The sequence below is a fragment of the Cyanistes caeruleus genome, chromosome 3 (assembly GCF_971803275.1).
Source record: "Cyanistes caeruleus chromosome 3, bCyaCae1.hap1.1, whole genome shotgun sequence".
NCBI lineage: Eukaryota > Metazoa > Chordata > Aves > Passeriformes > Paridae > Cyanistes > Cyanistes caeruleus.
In genome coordinates, this window is record NC_141703.1 from 29,257,414 (window position 1) to 29,279,621 (window position 22,208).

The following is a 22,208-nucleotide window of genomic DNA, read 5'->3' on the forward strand; positions in this document are numbered from 1 at the left end:
CATATATCCTTTCCTCCTCATAGTGCCCTCTGCATCTCCTGGGATCTCGTCTGCAACTACAGTGCCTTGAGAAAGGCAATGTATTGATATATTCTGATTTCCACTTTTGCTGTTCATCTGCAAACTGGAAACATGGTTTAATTGGATTGGATTGGCCATGACTGTGCCTTCTCCTGCCAACGGAACTGATGTTATAGTCTTTCCCTACTAATTGTTTGTATAACAACTGTTAATGTTAATCAGAACAACTGCAACTGGCTCTGGTTTGCATCTGTTTTGTTTTAATCATCATTTAAGTGTTAACTTAGAGTCCAAGAAAGGAAGGGAGACCTGTGTTACACCTGGGCATTGCTAACAAGCCTCTAGAGCAGCATACTATTTTGAACTTTATTAGCCACTGAATTTTAAGTAGACCAAATTGTCAGTGTTTTCATTTATAGGTTCGTTCACTGAGACTGTTTATATAAATATAAGTGAGAGGGAAAGACTGGGAATGCGTGCAGGGAGAAGGACAGGCAGAGGTCAGTCCAACCGTGAACCCAAGTGGAACCGAGTTTTCTGATTTAGAGAATTTGTGTGAGGAGACATAGACTTTGGTACTCTCCTTGTCACAGAACAGATTTTGTGACTTGCAAAACTTACCCACTGAAGTCACCCTAAAAAAGGGCAGGTGAGTCAGGTATGTGCAGCTTTTGCAGATGAATGGTGAGGAGTGGCAACAGAGCTGATGCTACAGAAAACATCCATGCAGTAGTCGAGGACCTAAAACAGCTTTCATAGGAAATAAAATAAATTATTGGTTCCTTCCTTAACTCTGTGGAGTTCAGAGATAAATACATAGGAAAAACTTCATTCCTTGAGGCAAAAATCTAAATTTCAGATGGCAGTAAAGAGTTTTGGTACAAATGTAATGCATGTAATGCAGGACGTACTATTCAAAGGCAGACCATACCCCTTTAATCCCACTCTTGCTCTTTCTCCATTAAATAGAAGTGGCAAAATTTCAGGAATCATTTAGAAAGGAAGCTATAGTAAGATGTGGCCTTCTGACAATCCTCCTCCATCTCTTTGTAAGCAAAAGAGAGAAAACATTTTTGGAAGGGAACCAGTATGAACTACCAGTAACAGGAACCCAGTCTTTCTAGCACTCGCATTTTTTTTTTGCTGATATATCTCTAAATCTTCTCTAATCTCATAAATGCAAAGTACTTTCACATATAAAATATGTATTCATAGTAAAGATTGGGGAGGAGGGAATATAAGCAACTGGGAATTTCAATTGAACCTATAATAAGTGCTACATTCACTTTAGTAAAAGAAAATAATAAATAAATATTCAGCCACTCTTACATGATAACATATCGTATTTTCTTTAAACTAAGGCAGGATGGAAAATGAAGAGTCTCCAGATTATAGCAGACTAAAACCACTTATATTTATCCTGTATAAATTGTTTCCTAATATTCCTGAGACCTTTTCTCCTCTCTTTTTCCCTCCCGACCCTTCATTTCTTCATAAGGGCTGAAAATGAAACAACTCATAAGCATATTCTTAAGGAAACTTTTCATTTTCTATAACAAACATTCTCCTGGACCGTCAATATGTAAATTATTGACAGACTAGGGAGAAATTACCTGCAAATAACACTAGATTGTGTTGAATTCAGTTAGCTGTACAGCCAAAGGATCGCACATTTCTGACCAACACATGGCAATTTGAATGTCCCTCTCTAGAGGCAGAGTTTAGAGACAGAATATGTGGGAAGAATCACCTGCCACACTCTCATCTACTGTGAACATATTCTTCCTTTCCAATTGGAGCTTCATCATCTTGCATCCATTGTGGCTCACTTGCAGCTTTCCCGCCTTTATTAGGAGACTTGGACATTTCTGCAGAAGTACAATCTTCTTTTAAATTTGTAAATAATAAATAATAAATTAATAAATTAAAAAGAAGCTCTGAAAAATGCATTTTGCTGTCTAATGGATATAAAGCTTTTATTATGATCTGAAACAGCTGAAGAAATTATAATGCTAAATGTCTCTATTCCTTAGAAGTGACTGGATTCAAAATACATACAGTTACCTATGACAATACAGCTGTGTATAAGTGAAGGGCTCCTTGCTGAGTGACTGAATGTAAGCCAACACTAATAAAACTATACCACAGAAACCTTCTCCACAGTTCCTGCCTCATGTCCATGTTTCTGTTTCTCACCTCTAACCATCGTCAGCTCATGCACATCTATCATGGTTTAATCCCAGACTCCTACAAAGCTTCACACAGCCACTCACCCTCTTACCAGTGGGATTGGAGAGAGAATCAAAAACGTAAAAGCTGGAAATCTCATGGGTTGAGATAACAACAGGTTAATAGGGAAAGCAAAAGCAGCACCCACAAGCAAAGAAAAATGAGGAATTAATTCACTGCTTCCCATGAGCAGACAGGTGTTAAGCCATGTCCAGGAGAGCAGGGCCCCATCGTGCGCAAAAATTATTCTGGAAGACAAATGGCATCACTCCAAACATGCCCCTTTCTCTGTATACTTCCCCCTATACACTGAGCATGAGGTCACAAGGTTTGGACTATCCCTCTGGTCAGTTTGGGTCAGCTGCATTTGATGTGGCTCCTCCCAATTTCCCAAGGACCGCCCATCTCCTCCAACATGTCAGTGTGAAAAGCAGAATAGGGCTTGGTCCTGTGTGACCGTAACAAAAATATCTCTGTATTATCAGCCCTATGTTCAAAACACAGCCCCATGCTAGCCACTGGGAAGAAAATTAACTCTACTGCAGACAAATCCAGCACAACAACTGACCCAAAACCCCTCAGTGCAGCAGTGTCATTAAAACATTGTTCTTCAGCAACCCTTTCATATGACACTACCATGAATCCTTAAAGAGTATGGCCTCCAACGGCCTCCTTTTCTCAGCAGTGAGTGCACTCAGGTTCTCCAGGTGAGATGAGATGCTGCACATTTCTTTACTTCCCCATTGCAAATCTAGTCTCTCTATATTACAAAGTTAGACTTCCAACTGGTAAGGGAACACTGTTGGGAACATTAGCTAAATAAGTTATTTCTTTATATTTTTAAATTTACAAAAGAAAGCCAGAGAGGGACTTTGACCCAGACCCTCACAGATCCACTTTCCACTGAGGAAAAATTGGTTAGCATGACTTGCTCCTAACAAATAATTCAATCAGGCTCTATCACCTCCTAGAGAGTCTCAAGTGACAACAAAAGGTGACAGTATTGAATGATTCCACTTTCATCTATTCCACATGATTAAGGGGTTTAGTCTAATGAATTCCACTATATAAAAATAAGTATAACTGATGACAGGAAAGATGCAGCTTAGTCCCTGCATAAAGAGATTTGTTTGGTTTTTTTCCGCCTCACATAAATAGAGGTCTTTCTAGGAAGGTGAGTTTGTCTATACTTATCTTCAATTAAGCTCACGAAGCTTGCAGGGAGGCTGTAAAACTCTGTAAGCTCTTAAGACTGGACGGCACTACCGCATGAGCAGAGCATTTAAAATCAGTGGAGACAGAGAACCCCTAAACATAACTCCCTTTAAATAGTCAGACCTTGTTAATCCAAGCTTAGTTTAACCAAATGCCCGAGTATCTGAAATGCTTAAGTGGAAACTTGTCTCCAAGTCTGAATGTACCTTTGATTTGTTAATCTGATTGTGAGGGTGGGGGTATCCTGTATGAAATGAAGTTTGCAAACAGCTTTGGATTAATCAGTCTTACATGCTACAAAACAAAGTATATTCCTGCCACTGTATTTATCATCAGGAAAGGCTGGCACCCTTTCTCACTGGCTGATTTATAGAATTGCACATTTGGCATAGCAGTGTAATATTCAGATGGCAGAGTTTTCTAATAAGGATGTGCAATGAATGGAAATAAATGGAGCGTACCTGAAATTATGCATGTAACTTTTGAGTACATTATGTCCTGGTAGCTTAAAAAAATAAATAAATCTTTATTGGAATGCATTAAGTTTCTGGACAACCTGACTAGTACATAGCAAATTTGTCACCTTTAAAATATTCATTTGTGCTTATTTGGCCTCTTAGTCATGTGTTTATTCTGTTATGGTTCCAAGGAAATGCTACACATTAAATCTACTGGGTTCTGATATAAGGCTGCTTGTCATTTTGGTTCTATTCAAAGAATTTCTTATGTTTGATATCTACAGGACATTAATGCTGGGGCATCTGTCCATTTCCAAAAATGAGCTATCACACATCTGGCTGCTGGTAATAATTGCTTTATCAATGACTTCTTCTCTGAGTCAATAACCTCATTTGGACTGTAGTGGGACGGGTTTGGTGTACAGCCTAACTTACATTTTCTAATTTTGTAGCTCTGTTTCTGTAGTATACACGAGACTATCAGACAGACCCAGTAATTTGACTTCTTACCAGAATAAAATACATTTCTGAAGATGCAGCCTCATGTTATTTTTCCAGAACCAGAAAATAATTCTTCTGTATGTTTAATATTTTAACAAAATTCACGGACTGGAATTAACAAAGGAAGATTTACTGGATTTCTTTCTTGCCTTGACTATACTCTGCATGTATATTCTCATACATATACAAATATTTTGCCTCCTTTTGGTGGCATAGTTGCTGTCACCTGAGTTAAATGCAGTAATAATACAAAAAGCCCTTGTAATATTGTCAGAGTATTAATTTAACATACAGATTATTTATTATAGAATTCTTCCCCCAAATCATGTTTCTCATGTATTTTTCTTCTATCTCATTTATGAGGTTCAAATATATTTCTCATTATGGAGAGTTATTGCATTGAAACCATTGTCTTAACTACCATGTTAAGACAAATTACCATTTGCTTCAGTAAAATAACACTATGTAATTTAGATAGATGAAGCACTAGCCAGAAGTTTTATCTGATGAATGGTACTAGAGTATCCTGATGAACTTACTTGGGTTTTCAGAAGAGTGCAAATAACATAGGTTATATGCTGTACTTACCATTATTCCTGCCAAATGCACCCCAACCACATGTGAAACTGCTTATGATGAAGCAAAAGCATCAATGAAACTATGGGAGGAGATCAAGACTCATCTGAGCGAAAAAATTGACTTCCTGCTCTACTTTACATTCTGGACATAAAATATAAATATTTCAATCATAGCACTGTTTCTCTGAGATTTTTTTTTTTTTTTTTCACTTTTGTTTTGTCTTGTTATTAATTGGTTTTGATATTGCCTAGCTCAAAATGCTTAGCAAGTTCACTTGGAAGCCAGAAAGAGACACACTAAAACAGCCTGGAACAGTTTTGTGCACTGGAACAGATTGCCCAGAGATGTTTTGAAGTTTCCCTCACTGGAGATACTCAAGAATCATCTGGATGCTATCCTGTGCCACGTGCTCTAGGATGACCCTGTCTCAGCAGGTTGGAGCAAATGACCCATGGTGGTTCCTTCCAACCTGATGCATTCTATGATTCTTTGAAGCCTGAGGGTATTCCATAGGGCAAATATCCACAGAGCATCACTGACTCAGGCTGATAAATTGAGCCACTTTAGAATATCAATTTGTGGGTCAAGCTCAGAAGTCACACTCAATCTACTGTGCCCATTCTAAAATCTCCTCCTATCTTTTTGGGTTGGGCATATCACTTAAAAAAACAGTCATATGGCTCTGAATTGAGCTGTCTTAGGATCACATTTGATGTTTAATAGTTGATGTTTAAGGCCAGTGGTGATACCTAAGAATCATTGTTAACCAGCATTTTTCTACTCCTTCCTGCTCTGGTTGCTTGTAACTCAGGAAATTAACTTGTTTGGGTCTTTGACACTCATTATGTCCATTTTTGAGTCTGAAAAAGAATATTAGAGAATATTAGAGAAATTAACATTTTTCTGTTCTGATAGTATTGCTGTGACAAAAGTAGTAAAGATGTGAAACAAATAGCTATTGATATGACTGATCTTGTCTTCTTTGAAAGCTCAATCTACACTCATCCATTTCACTCCTCTTCATTCCACTACCCATACTGCAGTCATTCATGTCTTTGAGAGACACATGGTGAGGCTGACACCTAAAATGTAAGGTAGCCCCCAAAGTAGTTGTTTATACAAGCTTTCTTCAAGGCAGCTACAGTGACCACCACCCAGAATTGTGGAAAATTAAGGCAATATAAGGATCCTCTGCTCCTCCCTGACTGCAGTTGCATGAGCATCTAATCTCCATCCAGTTTTGCCCTCTGCTTTGCCTGGAAGTGAGCTATTGGTATGATCCTGCTCACTCCCATTTGATGCACTACTCATCACATTGTGCCTGCCATTTCTTTGGCATTACCTATCTGTGATATTGATGCATGGGAACTAATGCCATTAACAAGCTTGCAGGCTGATGAAAGTCTTACACTGAAAACACATCTGCATTCTCCTTCCTCTTTCTCCATTGCATAAAACTCTAAGAATTGATCTTCAGGGCTTACTTTGCAGCCTCATTGATATTAGCAGCTTGATGACACACCCAACGTGTCTGTTAGCACTGTTCTGTATCAGTGTCAAGCAAAACAGATAACTGATAATATCTGACACAACTAGGCAGGAATTCATAGCTTCACAAAAGACAGTACACTACCTTATCATCCTGCTGGTAGAGTGGCTTGGGAAAACTTATCTTGGCATGTAAAAGGAAATATGCTTGAATCATGGAATTCTTTGCCTAAAACTTACTATGCAATAGGGTGTGCCTATTTGTCTAAGATACCAAGCTCCTGTGTGGCTATTGCTGAAATACAGAAATAAGTATTTTTAAAAATATGGTTCTTTCTCTGTTATACTGCTTTACAGATGCCTTGAAAACCAGTGGAAAAATCAGAATCAGTTCTGAGGCCATAGAAAACAAAAACCCAGTATCACTCTAGAAGTTCCAGCACTATAGCATGAACTACTAGACAAGAGTAAAGTAGCTGTGGCCTGAATTTAAGCTGACAAATCACCCCATTGCATGTCGCCTTCTGGAGCCAAGGACTCAAGTTTACTTTAGAAGGAGCCAATTGCACTGGAAATATAGCAGCAAATACAGAATCATCTCATTAAACAAAAGCACATCCATTAAGATATTAGAGAAGTTTTTCCCAACCATGGAGCTGCAGCTAACCCATCTGAGAAATTCTGTATGCTCTTTTTTGTTATTTGTTATCCAGAAGAATGCTGCTATATGGGCAGTCACTTGCCTAACAAGCAGAGAGGGGAAAACCAATTTTTGATGGAGAGGTCATCGAGGTTTGTGAAGAAATTCATTTGATTATATCCCTCAGGGCTATCAACACTGAAAAAATTGCTGGAGTCACAAGGAGGTTTGAAGAAAAGGGCTTCCTGAACTGTGCACGTCCTAGTGATCAGACACATATCCTCATTCTGTGCCTGTGAATGTATTATCAAGACAGGATAATATTCCATTGACATTTATTGTGTAGACAAAGTAGAACAGTCATGGACACAAACATTGGATGCATAGTGTGCAATGCAATTTTTTAAATGTGCCTTCTTTCAATAAAGGTAAACCAAATAACCAAATAATTTGGATTAAAGCATCCACATCATGGTACAGCTAAAATTAATTTGGATTTTTCTGTCTGGTACAGAAAATCACAGAGCCAGAGAAGAACTGTTTATTTTGACTGATTCCCTATTTTTCACCTTTACTGGAAATCAGTAGGGTTAAAAAAGAAAGCAGACACATGTTATGCATAAATGTCACTGAAAAACATGCAAGCACTACTTGGAAAATATTTTCCCTCATCCACCTTATGAAATTCTTAATGAATTTCTCATGTCTCCAGTACTGCAAATCAGGTGGCTGCTGATAATTTGGAATCCTTTGGTTTGTCTCCAAGAAATGGAACAGTAGAGCTCAGAGTAATTGAGCTGAAATATGACCTTCTGGGTCTAAAATAGTCTCTTAGAGCTCCATCATGTTCTTCTGTCTCCTTTCTCAGTGCTATGAAATTCCTCTGCAAGTAACTCAGTCACCATTCTCTGATAGTCTTCAGTCTCATTTTCTTCTCTGTTTGACTTTACATTGACTACACTGTTCTTCTGTTTCCATTTCTCTTCATTCTTGCATTCCTTTCTTGTTTCCTTCTTCTCAACTTCCTGCTCTCTCATCGCTATCAAAGTACCCTATCAAATTCAGAATTCTGTTTCTCTGTTGGATGGTTTTCTACGTAAGAGATTTATCTTTAGTTTTTCAGACACAGTTGTAGTTTTTCCTGAAGAATGGAAAACAAGAAATTACAGAGCACTTGCATTCTGTATATTCCTTACATATGGTGCTGTATGTGAAGAAGTAAGTTTTATCTCTAAAGACTGTTCTTTCTCTGGGTTTTCCATTTTTATCTAAATGCAGATCCCAACATGTCAGACCTTCAGTAAAGAGCTGATGAGACAATTTTATCTTTAGAATTTACGAAAAGACTGTACTATGCAGAAAAGAGGAGGAGAAAGAATGAAAAGAAACAACACAACCAACAGATAGGATCAAAAGTGGATATCTTGAAAAATTTCCACACCATTATTACTTTAGGAGATTTCCAGTTTCAGAAGTTTCAGCTTCCTCATGGTGAGAAGGAGAAGGGCAGGCATTTATCTCTCCTGTACAGTGACCAGAAATAGAACTCAAGAAAACAGCACTGTTCTGTGTCACAGGCTTTTGACACAGTCTGATGACTGTCTCAGGGAATCTTTAAGTTGGGTATTAGAAAAAGTTTCTTCACCCAGTGGGTGATTTGGTACTGGAACAGGCTCCCAAGGAAAGTGGCCCCACATTAAGCCCGAGAAAGTTCAAAAAGTGTTTGAACAGTGCCCTCAGGCACATGGAGTGATTTTTAGGATTGTCCTGTCCATGTCCAGGAGTTAGAATTGATGATAGTTCTGGGTCCTTTCCAATTCAGCATACTCTATGATTCCGTGACTCCATGTCAAGATGGAAAGGAAAGCAATTAATCAACCCTGCTATCATTCCAGCTATACCATCTATGAAGAGGAAACTCTGTACATGATAGATCAGCTCCTAGGACAAGTTAAAAATACTAGGAAACTAAAATTGTCCTAATTTGTCCTGAGAATGTTAGATTAAGGATTCTCTTCATAAGAACCAGGCAAAAATTGTATTCTTTGTACACTTTGAATCAACATCAGGTCAGGAAATTTGAAGAGGTAAAAAGTCTCTTTATAAGAATTCATGACATCTGCTATTTTGACTGTTATATTTACAGTCCTTTTACAAACACAATTTCCTCTTCTACTCTACAATTCAGTAGAGGAAATTCTACAATTTCCTCTACTGAAGATCTGGAGACAATTGCTTGAAGTTGGGGCTTTATTAATAAATATATTTATTAACTTAAAACCCTCATAGTTTTGAAATTACTAATAGTAATTTAGAGAAAGGAAAAAATAAGTTTGTGGATAACAACACCAGAGGCAACTGCAGCCAAATCAAGTAGAGAAAGCAGATATGTAAGAACCTACTTATATATTTTGCATTATTAAGTATTACAACAGCCATTGTAGTAAGAATGAAGATAATTTACCTCCATCCTAGGCTTCTGTCCTGTCTGTACAAGAAACTTCTGCAGTCCCTGAATGTGTGAATAGCTCCTCAGAGCTGGAGATAAATGTCTCATTGGAACTTTATCATATTTGTGAAGAGATTGTCTTAAATTAAGACAGGCATTGTCTTCTGCTCATATTGCAGACCCATTCTCTCAGCTGTTCCTGACACATTTTAGTTAGAGCTTCATTAACAAAAATTAAGGTCTTTCTTGCCCTTTCAAGGTCGTATCTCAGACATGGATCCAAAGCAGCACCTGCACCTGACAATCACATATACCTACACCATGACTTCATTTTAACCTGCAGAATTATTCAGTTAGCATAAATTTGACAATCATGTAACTCAGCATGTTGCTTCCACATTGTACTGGGCTTACATGGCAAGGCTTTAGCTCTGCAGGTCTGTGGGTGTTGTCTATGTGAGGCCAAATGGCTCCAAAATGGATTCCCTGTTGTCCAAAGCTTAGTCCATAAGTGATGCTGGTAAATCCTCACATTTAAGAAAGGGTAAAAATGTTCCACAACAACTGTGAGGCAGAGGAGTGAGAGAAATGTGAGAGAAACAACCCTGCATACACCAAGGTTGTTGAAAAAGGAGGGGAGGAGGTGCTCCCAGTGCTGGAGCAAAGGTTTCCCTGCAGCCCATGACAAAGGGTATGATAAAGATTTCCCCCCAATGGAAAATGAAGAACCATGTTGTAACAGATCCCACCCAGCAGCCCACAGAGGACCCCACACCAGAGAAGGAGCAGTTATCTTTATATCAAGCGAGCAGCTAAGCTAGGTAAGATCCAAGTGTCGATCTTAACATGTTCTCCCAGGCAGTGGAAAGGCTAGACCCAGACCTGTGGCACAGATGTAAGGCTGAATTGCATTTTTCCCATCTATGTAGATAAAATAACAGGGAACCTAAGAACGAAACTTATAGAAATAATATATAGAGGAATATGACTCATAACTAAAATAAAACTTGTAAGAGCTCTGAAGCAAGTAGACCTTTAAAAAAAATTTTAAAGAAGTGAGATTCAAAACATAAATTTGACATAAATTAAATATTTTGTGTTTAAAGCACTCAGTGATCAGAATAATTTGAGCAATGTTATTTCTCTTCATTAGGGAATGGGGAGAAGGAGCCATATTAAAGAAACAAGTAAACTCACATAAGTTGTGATCTTCCCTATTTAGATAGCCTTATATGACATTTATGTGTAGACTCAGCTACAGAGAAGGCTGAAGGGCGACCTGACCTCTTTGCTCTCTACAGCTTCCTGAGGAGTTGTTGAGAGAGAGGTGCTGATCTCCCTGCTGCCCAGTGTTAGGACATATGGGAATGGTTCTAAGCAGCACCAGAGCATGTTTAAACTTTGGAACTATCTCCTTATCAAGAGGGTGGTTAAAAAATGTCATAGACTTCCTAGAGATGTGGTCAATGCCCAAAGTGTTTCAGTGTTAATGAAGCAATTGGACATTGAGCTTAATAACCATCTTTAACTTCTGAGCAGTCCTGAAGTAGTCAGGCAGTAAAACTAGATGATCACTTTAGGTTCTTTCCAGATGAAATATTCTATTCTATTTTATTCTATAAAAACTGTACCTGGTATGAATCTGTTTTCCTTACAGTAAAGTAGTCCTACTTTCAAGTTATTTGGAAATTGCAACTAAAATAATTCCTTTCAATATTCCCTGATTTCCACGACTCTGATCCACTCTCAAGGTATAAGAGTGCTGTATTCCATTGTCCTATACCTAGTAGGCTACATTTCTGTGTGCCTTTGTGTATGGCTTCTCTAAACATATAATGCTCTTTTTCTTGCTTCTGTATTAATTATAGGGTTTTTATTTCTTTAATTATACCATTTCAAAACTGCAATATCACTAATTGCTTTCCATAGTTTCTTCAAGTTCTTTCTCTTCATGGTCAGATTAAAATCAGTGCAGTTTACTGATGGATAGAAAAAAGTTACAGAAATGGTAAATCAGTTCAATGTACATTCCCATTTGTGTTGCAAGTCAGTATTCAATTTCAGATAAGAAAAAAAAACAGAAAAACTACTTTCTAAAGATGCATTTCTTAGGGTGGCATGTGTTTTCAGATCATCCTCTGAATGTGGCAGAGGTGTGGATGGGGAACACCAGTTCTGCCCCATTCCTAATCCACATTTAAGAGTATTTGCAAACAGATATTATTTCACAAGAAAAACAGATTAACAGATTGATTTATTTTCCCTCTTTCCAAGTGCTACTTTTAAACACAAAGAAGAAATAGGCATTTGGAAGCAGGAAAGCAGGAAAAGAATGATCAGATGCTTCTAGGCAGATTTGCCACTTGAATTTTCCATGTTGCATCCATTTCACAGCCATTCTTTGAAAATATTCACACTTTTTTTGTGGGTATGTGAATGCCCAGAATTAAACAGAACTGAATGCTTTAGTACAAAGCAGGAGCTGGTCATTTCCTGCAATACTTGGTCTATCTGCCTCATGCCTGGAGTGAGGGTATGAAGGAAGAAGGGAGGAGTGTCACAGTGGAAGTTCCATGGTGCTGAAGTTCAGAATAAATCTGTCTCCTGGCAACTCTGCACATTTGCTTTCCTTCCCTCTATCCAATGTTGTGGTACAGCAGAATACAAAGTCAGCAACAACTTTATATCTTCCTGCTGGAAAAAAAAAGTGACTGAATGCAAGACAGAGTAAACATAAAAGTGAATCAGAAAATGGAGTCTCTCCTACCCAGACATGTCCATCCTTCCATGTAAAAAGATGATGAAAATAGTACTCCTACATAATCATCTGGGGTTTAAATCAAGAGACTTGAGGAAGAGGAGAGGTTCTAGTGTTGATGCCTGAACAGAACTCCTGCTGTATTGCCCAGTGTTCTAGTAATGATACCAACTAGCTAAAACTAGTCCTCTACATCTACATAGTTTGCCTACATCTTGGTCTCTCCATCTCTTCCTAACTCTGTTTTCACTCTTGCCACTTCTAAATTTAAGTCAGATACCTTAAACTAGGACATGAATGTTTTAAGATTAACATTCAAAACTCAATTTTACATGAGCTTACTACTCTCTGAGCCAGTCTGGTTCTGGCTGCAGATGGACTATGTTTCCCTTTATTATCTCTTTACTTCTTGAGTCTCGGAAAGAAGTGAAGCAACCAGAAAAGTGATTTTAACTAACACATGATCGCTATCATAGCTGGGATTAAGGAGGTAATATCCAGCTCAGTGGTGGTAGCCTCTGAAGATGAACTAACTCTCTCTCTTTCAATTGTGATATTGAGTTCAAATCTGCATATATGATGGACAGGCAAGCTGTGCTTTTCACAGGCACTGGCCTCAACTTACAGATGGACAAGGCCTCAAATGACACAAGAAAGCTCCCTGCCACACTCCATTTGTCTAAATCACATTCTGCCTCTGATGATAAAAGAAGAAAATCCATTTTAAGAATGAACCTGCTCATAATATCCACATTTCCTAGTAAGGATTTTTCAGGCAGGAAGTAGTCCAAAGGAAAAGATTTAAAATATTCTTAAATTTCTTTTATGAGCCAGTCTATTAGCTCCTAATTTCATAGACCTTTTGACACAATCAAAGGCAGCTTTCCCTCTTGTCTTACAGGTACTCTGTTCCAAGCTGGAGCCAGAAATAAGCCTGTATGTAATGTGACTCAGGTGACTGATCACATTAAAAAGAGTAAAAACCAGTGACAGAAGATTCGCAAAGAACGAGTGGCCTGCTATGTTTTGCATGATTCATTGTTGGCCAGTGAATAAATTTATAAAATGACATCTCAGAGATGGGGGAAAAAAGAGTGGGTGGCAAAGAATACAATGTATTTCTATCCTATCTCTCCATCTCTATTAACAGAATGGCAGGAAAGGGGGGGTACCTGCTGGCCTAAAATTTAAGACAAATGCAGAATTTCCTTTGCTAAAGGTTACTTTACCAACTTGCAGCATGTGCTTGTTATTCCCCAAACTTTCTTTCTGCTCTGAAATCCTGTGCTACCCTCCTGTGACATTTTCTTGCATGCGCTCCACTGAAGTTTGGGTCTATTGTTTCCCAACAAGAGAGCTGATCCTTCAGCAGTTACTTATTTATTGAGGTCACTCGAGGTCAGTGATGTGGATTTTATGGGGTGCTTTTTCTTTAGAATACGGTCAGTCTGGTGTGTTGGAATTTCTTTAATTTTGCAAAGAGAGAGGCATAGGGTGGGGGAGTTTCATTTTAAAATTAGGTACATATCAATAATCACATAGGTCTATACCTGCACTGTATTCATAACTAGAAATTTTCAGTATGTCACCCTCCTGTCCTGATTTTGGTTTGGTATTAATGGGCTCATATAGCTTTTCATGAGCAGGATCTCAGTTCTTTATTCTTCACTGAGGACTTTTTTTTTTTTTTTATGTGTGTGTGTGTGTGTGCATTATGCAGCAAGGAAGGGCTACTCTGGCTTACCTCTCACATTTCCTCCTTGCCTGGGTGACAGGGGATTTGTTGACATTTGCTGCATGTCCTGTCGCTATTATAAATCGGAAGCTACATTTCAAGCTTCAGCACACTCAGAGTTAAGCTGCACTGGAAACTGACAATGAAAAATATAAATGGAAGAAATTTGAAGATGTGAAAAGGGAATTATTTGGGGGAGTCTTTTATTTTAAAGCATTTTAAAATGGAGTGAGAAAAAAAATCCTTGTACAGATTTTTTAATGTAAACTTTTTAAAGTTGGGTTGGGTTTTTTTATTTGTTTTCTTTTCCAAGCAGGATGCTTAAAGTTATGGTTCTAACTCTTTGTTTAGTCACCAGATTTTGCCACTCGAAAATCTTCCCCTGAAACAATCCTCAGTACAAAAAAAAATAGGATTTGTGATAAAAAATTTCCAGAATTCTGAAAATGCCCTTATAAATAGTGCTTGTCAAGATTTTAAGGAACTGAGAAATTTGATGAAAACCCCTCACATTTCTGCTTATATAATACACAATAAATGAATACCAACTATGGCAAAAATTAACAAAGGAAACTCAAAGTAAATTTTACAAATCATACCAAATAAAATATTTAATCTGACCAGACATTAATATTTCTTTTATAATTTCAATTTTTAGGAAATCTTTAGAAAAATGTTTGTTATTTTCTGTTCCATACCTAAATGGAAGGGAGGATTCTCATCAGGATATTTCTCCTTAAACTCCAATGGATTTTCTTGTTATTTTTGAGTTTCATGTGACCTTAAAAGGAATGTGAGTACAAATCAGTTTATTTATCTGGGCTACTTACAATAATGTCTGTTTAGTGAAGTGTAATTCAGAGGCTCAATTTTATTAAGGTGGCCACGATTCAAATCCACAATCCTTAAAAAAGTAGAACAAATAGAAAGCATAAAATAATAGAAAACGTGTAATTCAAAAATATTTTTCTTGACCTATTTTAACTTGTTTCATGATGTTTTTTTCTTTTTCTTGGGATAATTTACTTCATAATTCAAACCTGCAGATAATTTCGACCTCTTTTTCCCTTATTATTAGCTATTAAATTTTATTTAAGCTTGATCGTTTTTAAAGGGAGGGGTGGGATAAAGTGAAGCTTCTAATTTTGCATCCTGCTCTAATCTCCGATTTGAGAGTGCTATACTCTGGGGTTTTACATAGTAATATACGGGCAGCAGATACAGAGATGTGATACATACCCACACCTTTGCATATCAACCTCGAGGGGCCTGCATGTTTTGCACTGGTGGCTGACCAAAACCGTCCCTTTTGGACTTCAAATCAGCTAATCGCCCTGTGAGGGAACATCCTAAATTTTTTAGTTGGGACGGGCTTGAGGATTTATTTTTTGGGTGGGGCGACGGGTTGTTATTCCTAAACGGCAGTCCTCCTGCCCTTAAGTTTAAGGCTATTTTCAGACTTGGGAAAACGTTTGATTTTTTTTGTAATTATTGCTGGGATTTCCTCCCCCTTCCCCTCCCCCTAGACGAAAACTAAAATTGTGATTTAGATATTTGGTCCCAGCGGCCCTGCCTGTGCTCAGCAAATGGTTCCATGTCACTCGCTGCATCACAATATCGGAGTGGCGGCGCTCGGTGGCAGCTAATCCTCTGAGCCCGTTAATAAGCTTAGGAGCACGTTCATTGAAGACTGACGCGTTAGTCACAAACAGGGAGAAAATATCTACTGGGGGAAGCTGAATTGGTTTTAATCATCTGCTAATCACCAGTAATGAGACCTACTCTGGGGAAGAAAAGAAAAACAGATAGTCAGAGGGAGGTTTTGTTCTTCACAGCGGAGTAACAGGGAATGAGAGGGCAGCTGTTATTAGGAGAGAAAAGATGGAAAGAAAGGAGGGATTTGGCCAGACCAGATGAAACTTCTTCTGCGGCGCACTGTTTTGTTAGCTGAGTGTTTCTTTCATTCAGCCTCCAAAACTTCAGATCTGTCAGCCCCTCTGAAAGCCCCGGCCCACCTCTCCGAGCCGCCGGGGAGAAAAGGCGCCGCTACCCCGCCCCACGGCCCCCGGCCCGGCCCGGCTCCCCTCCCCCGGCCCTTCCCCGACCCCTTCCCGGCCCCTTCCCCGAGCCGGGCTCCTCCAGCGGCCCCTCCAGAGCCGGGACACGGCCGGCGGGCCTGGGAGCCGCGGGGCAGCCGCTGCCGGGCCCCGAGGGCTGGGGCGGCTGCAGGTGCGTCTGGGAGGGATGGGGCCTAGGGGGGATGCTCGGCCTTGAGGAGCCTTCCTGCCCCTCTCCTCACCCGTACGTCTCGGGAGACTGGGCATCAAGGTGGCTGCTGGGAATAATCCAAAGAGAGGGACACATCTGGCGCTGCCTGTAGCAGAGCCCGGCTGGGAAGTCGGCTCCCCTTCCCACCTGAGCAGAGCCTTTGCTTCGAGAAGCAGGCGTGACGTTCTGCAGGTGAAAGTGGAGCAGTAAGCAAAGCTCTGGTGCTTCATCAGAAAAGCAGTGAGCGACTGCGTTCCGTGCTCTGTGCAGAGCACCACGCTTGCTTAATTGCAAGGTGCTGGTGTGAGGACTTCTGCAAGGCACTGGATGTGGCAGGTCGCTCTGCTCCCTAACAGTAGGCCCCGGGTATCTCCTTCAGCTAGATCATGTTCACTTCTTTTTAAATTTTAATTTGGTTTAATTTTTGGCTTGTAATTGTGCATCTGGCTCAGAGAGAGGAAGAAAGCCCTTAGCTACATTTTTAAAAATCCAATCTTGGATGAGCTCTTTAAGTGATTATAAAGTTGACTAAGTGTAAAAGCTTTGCAAAGGCAGTAATTTCAGACACACTTCTGGCTGCTAAGACATGTCTGTGTTTCATTTTCTGTATATTTTTAGGGAGCTTAAGTGGGGTGGGTAGCTCACTCATTGGGAAAAAAAAAGGGGGTTTTAAATGTCATGTTTCATTTGGCTGTATGGAAAAGCTGAGTATCAGATGTCCTGTCAGGAAATAAGATACACTGATATACAATGTGCAAACATTTTATTTTGAAGAACTCCTTCACAGTCTCACTTCATGGAAGTGAGTTGCCCAACTTAGTCACACAGCAAAGAGCAGTCTACATCCTGATTTAGGTTTAATTTCTTGGTTTAGAGCTCATGGCAACAGGATATCTGAAAGGGAAAGTATGTCTAAGTTTTTTCTCTGGTTCAAATAATTCTTATCCTCACCATTAGGAAACACATCTCAGTACACCAGGATGTGGAGGGAAATTTCTCAGGTTAGCCCAGAGAAATTTTTTAACCTGTTCTTCATAACTTAATAAGAGTGGAAGTGAGAATGTCTGCCTTACTGAGGATCATCACAACATCATGTTTCTGATTTTGGAGAAGGGCTCTCTGGTGGTCTGGGGATAGCTGGTATCAATAAGAAACAAAGCACCATCAGGCAGATTTCCAAATTTTTTTGAACGGAAGCGCTTGAGAAGTGTCACACGTAGGGAAAGACGACACTTCTCTAAGTTATGGTATGACCATATTCTAGTACTATCAAAAGTTCTTTGTTTTATAGTGAGAAGACAGAACCTTTGTACAGGAAAACAGAAACTTTGTAAAGGAAAAGATGAATCAGGAAAATTTAAACTCCTTTCCCTGTTGTCCTAGAAGAACTGACCCACGTTTTTCCATTTACTCCTGTTGAGTTACTCCTTATTGTGCAGCTTACCTTGAATGAGGAGTAGATTGGTTCTTAAAAGTGGCTATTTGTTTTGGGGACCATTATCCTCACTGGCTTCTCACAAATAGCCTGAAAGGTCTCACACAAAACTAAGCAAAACAAAACCAAAAACAACCCACCCACCTCCCAAAAAAATAAAGCAAAAAAAAAAAACCAAACCAAAACAAACAAACAAACAAAAAACCAAACCAACCTGCCATTGGAAACCAGGCCTCTTCAGAGGTGTTCAAGGCCTGCCTGTTCAATAGCTCTAGGATTCTCAAGCCATAAAGTTATGGATTGTCACGTACCCAGTGATCCCCAGAAGTAAGGCAGTGTGCAGAAACTAATGTTTCAATATGTTAGATTACAATTTGAGACTGAAAATTAACATGAAAAATGTCCCTATTCAAAATAAAACAATCAGAGATGCCAGCTACAGTCTTAGTGATCTCATGTATACACTCCCTCCAATCTGAAGGCAACTTTTCCCTGATAGTGAGCATGTCATCAAAGCCTTGAGGTAATGTTTAATTGCACTCTTCTTCTTTTCTTTTTCCACAAGTATATTCAGCATTGTACTGATGTTTTCTCAGTTAGTTCATCTGTCTCTGTATTTTATCTTTCTGTCTGTCAGGCTTATTAGCATATTTTGACAGATTAAAAGGCTAAGGTCAAACAAGCAAATCCCCAAAGAAATACTGCTAATTATTGTCATATGTTTTTTAAATACTTTTGCTTCTTCAAAGAATTTCATAAGGAACTAAATTCAACTTTTCAGTCTGTTTCTTTCATGAGCCCCTCCTCTCTTTAACATCACTTTTTCTAGACACCCTCCAGTGCCCCTACCCTCACTCTTATTTCTTTAGGCAAGCAATTAGTTTCTTACAAAAATGCAAGACTGTATTTCAGGTAAGTTACATTTTGTGGAAGTATACCTGGAGTACATTCTAATGCACACCCAGTGAGTAGCGCTCAGTGAACCAGCAAACATGGGTTTGGATGTTTTGCTGAGGAGAGAAAAAGATCCTTTTTATTGTTGACAAAGCAACATAAATACCCTTCTTCCAGAATCCTGTTCAGGAACCAGTAGGTGTGTACACCTGTGGTCAACAGAGGGGTCCTTCACACCGTTGCATTTTCCCTCTCTTTGTAGGGTAGGGAGGATTGGTTAGGATCTGGAGGCAGAGTCAGAAGACCAATGAGCTGCATGCTAGTACTAGATGCAGTACAAACTTTTCTGTATCTTCAGCTTCTTAGAAGACAAATTGGAACAAGCAGATGGTCTGAGAGTGTGTGTAAAAATTAAAAAAAAAAAAACAAACAAAAACCAAATATAGAAGTCCAGCATACATTTAGTAAGGAGGAATTGTTACAACCACAATCTCTGTATTAGTTGTTGGCCAAGGTAAATAATAGGATAGGAGCTGGTCAGATAAAGGATGATACTGGCTTCTTGTGAGGATGAGACAACAGGTGGCTAAAATAAATAGCGAGGGAGTGCTTTTGGGACAAGATAAGCAACAAAACAATCCTAATTAACTTAATGATCAGACATGTATTTATCTTATGCCTCCACTTTTCTATTCATTTTCAGACACTGCTGTGTTTCAAGACAATATATCTGGTTTTTAAAGGATTCATTTTTTGATGGGTATGCAAAGGTAGCATTGCCAAACCTTGTTCATGGCAGGTAAATCATTACACGGCCTAAGACAGTGTTCATTAGCAGCATTGTCAATCATGTAGGAGTCCTGCCAGAGAATTGCTGATGATACGACAGGGTCAGAGACAAAGATATTCAGTCTCTATTCATCCATCAGATTTTTTTTTTTTTAAATCAATTTACAGCATGATAATTGAGTCAAGTTTATTGTGCTGCACCTCAAACAATGTAAGATTTGGTGATTATAAATCTCTTGGTACTGAGACCACACAAAAAAGAGAAAGAAAAAGAGATGAAAAGGTAGGAAGGAAGAAGAGTTGGGATAGTGTGGTAGGTTTAGATAGGTTGGGGAGGTGAAAGCTAATTGCTAAGATAAATATATGTAAAAGGGAAAGTTTCAAATGGACAAGATGTCTCTTTAAAGTCAGAAAAGTAGTTGAGAGATTAAGTCCTCAGTTAAAGAAACTCTTCACTTAAGGTGAAGGGCTAAATTGCCATTCATGTATCTGTATCATCTGAAATGAATTCACTGATAAAACCAATGTGTATCCATCCCAGGGGATGGATAAAGGAATACTGCCTTACTGATAATGAATACTGCCTAAAAAAGGATTGTTTCTTTATGCTGTATTGGAGAGCTCTTTTGTAAAGCATTTTTTCTCTTCATACGTGCAAATGTGCATGCCTGCTTGCACATGTGTGCATGTAAGGCCTGTGTGCTGAATAGGTCTCTGTGTCACAAGATTTAAAAAAGAGGAAGAATAATATGGAACAGGAAAGTGAAAAGTCTTTTTCTAAGGTAGAAATAGGAGTGCTTTCTACAGGGAGGAAAATGCTTTTCTGTCAAGCTGGGCATGGCTCTGATTTCCAGCACAAATGTTCAGTGCTGCATTTCCAGACCAGGAAAAAAGGGTTTTTAAGCCTCCCTCCCATGACCTCCTCCCTCCTCACATTTACACCAAAGCCTTAAAATGAGTGCCATTTCCATCATGCACAGGCTTTCTGTAAACTGATGTTACTAGTAAACATGTGCTTGCACATCTACTTTCCTCAGTTTGCTGTTTGGCTGATTTCAGACACATGATAAGTAGATCATTCCTAAATTTTCATATAATTATGTTTAAATATAATTTTGAGCAATTAAAATGAATGGGAGAGGAATTTATATGAAATCTGTCTCAAAATAAACCTATAAAAGTGTCACATTCCAGGGTGATTTCTTAAACTCCCTTTCATACAGCAACCATGCTCATGAGCTCTCCTCTCAGACCCCTGACTCTTTTCTGGGATTCATCAGGCTGATGCTGAACATATTTAAATCCTCCCCATAAAAGGTTTAGTCTAAGTTGCTTCTCCAGTACTTGTTTGAACATTAAATATGCAAATAATCATCATTACACTTCCAACAATTACACATGTTTGCGAGCACCATGTCAAGTACTGGCAGCAGTGCAATCATTTGTAAAGACAAATATTCCATTCCAAGAGATGTCATGCTGCTTAGAAGATTTCTTTTTGTATTAGTAGCCACACTGCTGCTTCATAAAGTGTGCAAATGAACGTGACAGTGCTGCCAATAGCTGCCAGTTCCTTCCTCTCGGCAGAGCAGATGTCAATCAACCATCCCAAACAGACAAGGCCTCGGTACTGCCGCAGACATTAAACATGTAGGATGGAGAAGGGAGGGCACAAACAACACAGGCAGTGCAGGGGCTCGGCATACTCCTCACTCTCCCTCTCCCTCCTCCTCCTCTCCCTCTCAGCCTCTCTCCCTCTCTCTTTCTCTCTGAGGAGGCCCGAGGCCGTTGGAATATTTTAATTTCTGATTTCTGACTATATTATCATGTGTTTGTAACAGATGAATTGTAATTTGTAGCTCTGAGGTGATATGAAAAGCTGCCTGCGACCGTAGGACAGATGCAGGCGTGTGTGGCAGACTTCTCTCCTCACTGCTCTTGCCTCCTTCTCTCTCTCTCCTGCTCTTTATGTAGTAATGGATAATTGTCAGCATTCACTTTTATCACATCCAAAGTAGCAGCTTAGAGAAGATGCAACTTTAGTCAGGACTAATCTTGCCTCTTCCTGAAGTGGGAAAATCCCAAGTATTTCAGGGTCCTATTGATAACCCTTGTGCTTTTTTTTTCCATAAAAGACGGATGACTCTGGCAAGCTTGGGAGACTGCAGATAATGGGATTGACTTGGTACTTAAATCTCAGTGAACCAAGACAGCATAAGTAATTAGTGAATTGGATCCATACTGGGGTGCTAATGATGGCTAATACTGCCCCACACCATTCTAAAACCCACAAGATACACATCCATCTCATTCAGATAAAACCGAGGGGACACTGTTTTGTGGGCATCATTTATTTCTTCCTTAGCACTGAATTTATACCCCTTTAAAAAAATAAATCTAATGTTCATGGAGTGACACCTAGAAGAACAAGTGACCATTCTGTCAGAAGAGTTCATTATGATCACAAATACCTCTGGTGTTTTTAATTAAGAAAGGCTAATTAAGAGAAACTATGCATTTATCTTCTTATCTAGTTGTCAAGGGGAAAGTCACAAACACTAACTATATGCTGTTTAAATGGGAGATGCAGTTCATATTTTTAATCTTTTTCTTTTCATTTTTACTTTTTGTTTTCTAGCAGACTGAATCCTCACAAAGGAGGAAGTTCATTTAAAGAAAGTATTTATTTTTTGAAACCAATGCTCCAACTTTTGTTAAGTGTAGTTCAAATTCTGATTTTCCTCCAGGT

General features: G+C 39.0%; 2 long non-coding RNA genes across 3 annotated transcripts in view; one reads left to right on the top strand and one right to left on the bottom strand.

Annotated features, from left to right (window-relative positions):
• Positions 1–16,461, bottom strand: LOC111922523 (uncharacterized). The gene is made up of 6 exons (XR_015284349.1): positions 16,373–16,461; positions 14,772–14,854; positions 14,083–14,209; positions 1,772–1,889; positions 643–771; positions 1–124 (listed from the first exon to the last, which is right to left on the bottom strand). It is a non-coding gene; the product is annotated as an uncharacterized LOC111922523 (long non-coding RNA).
• LOC111922514 (uncharacterized) overlaps positions 16,422–22,208 on the top strand; it is a 22,166-nt gene continuing 16,379 nt past the window's right edge. Inside the window, exon 1 of one of the 2 annotated variants that reach the window (XR_015284353.1) lies at positions 16,422–16,533. This is a non-coding gene — a long non-coding RNA (uncharacterized LOC111922514). Of the gene's footprint in view, positions 16,534–22,100; positions 22,207–22,208 lie in introns of those variants that run through there. The other variant, XR_015284352.1, reaches the window with a different exon arrangement.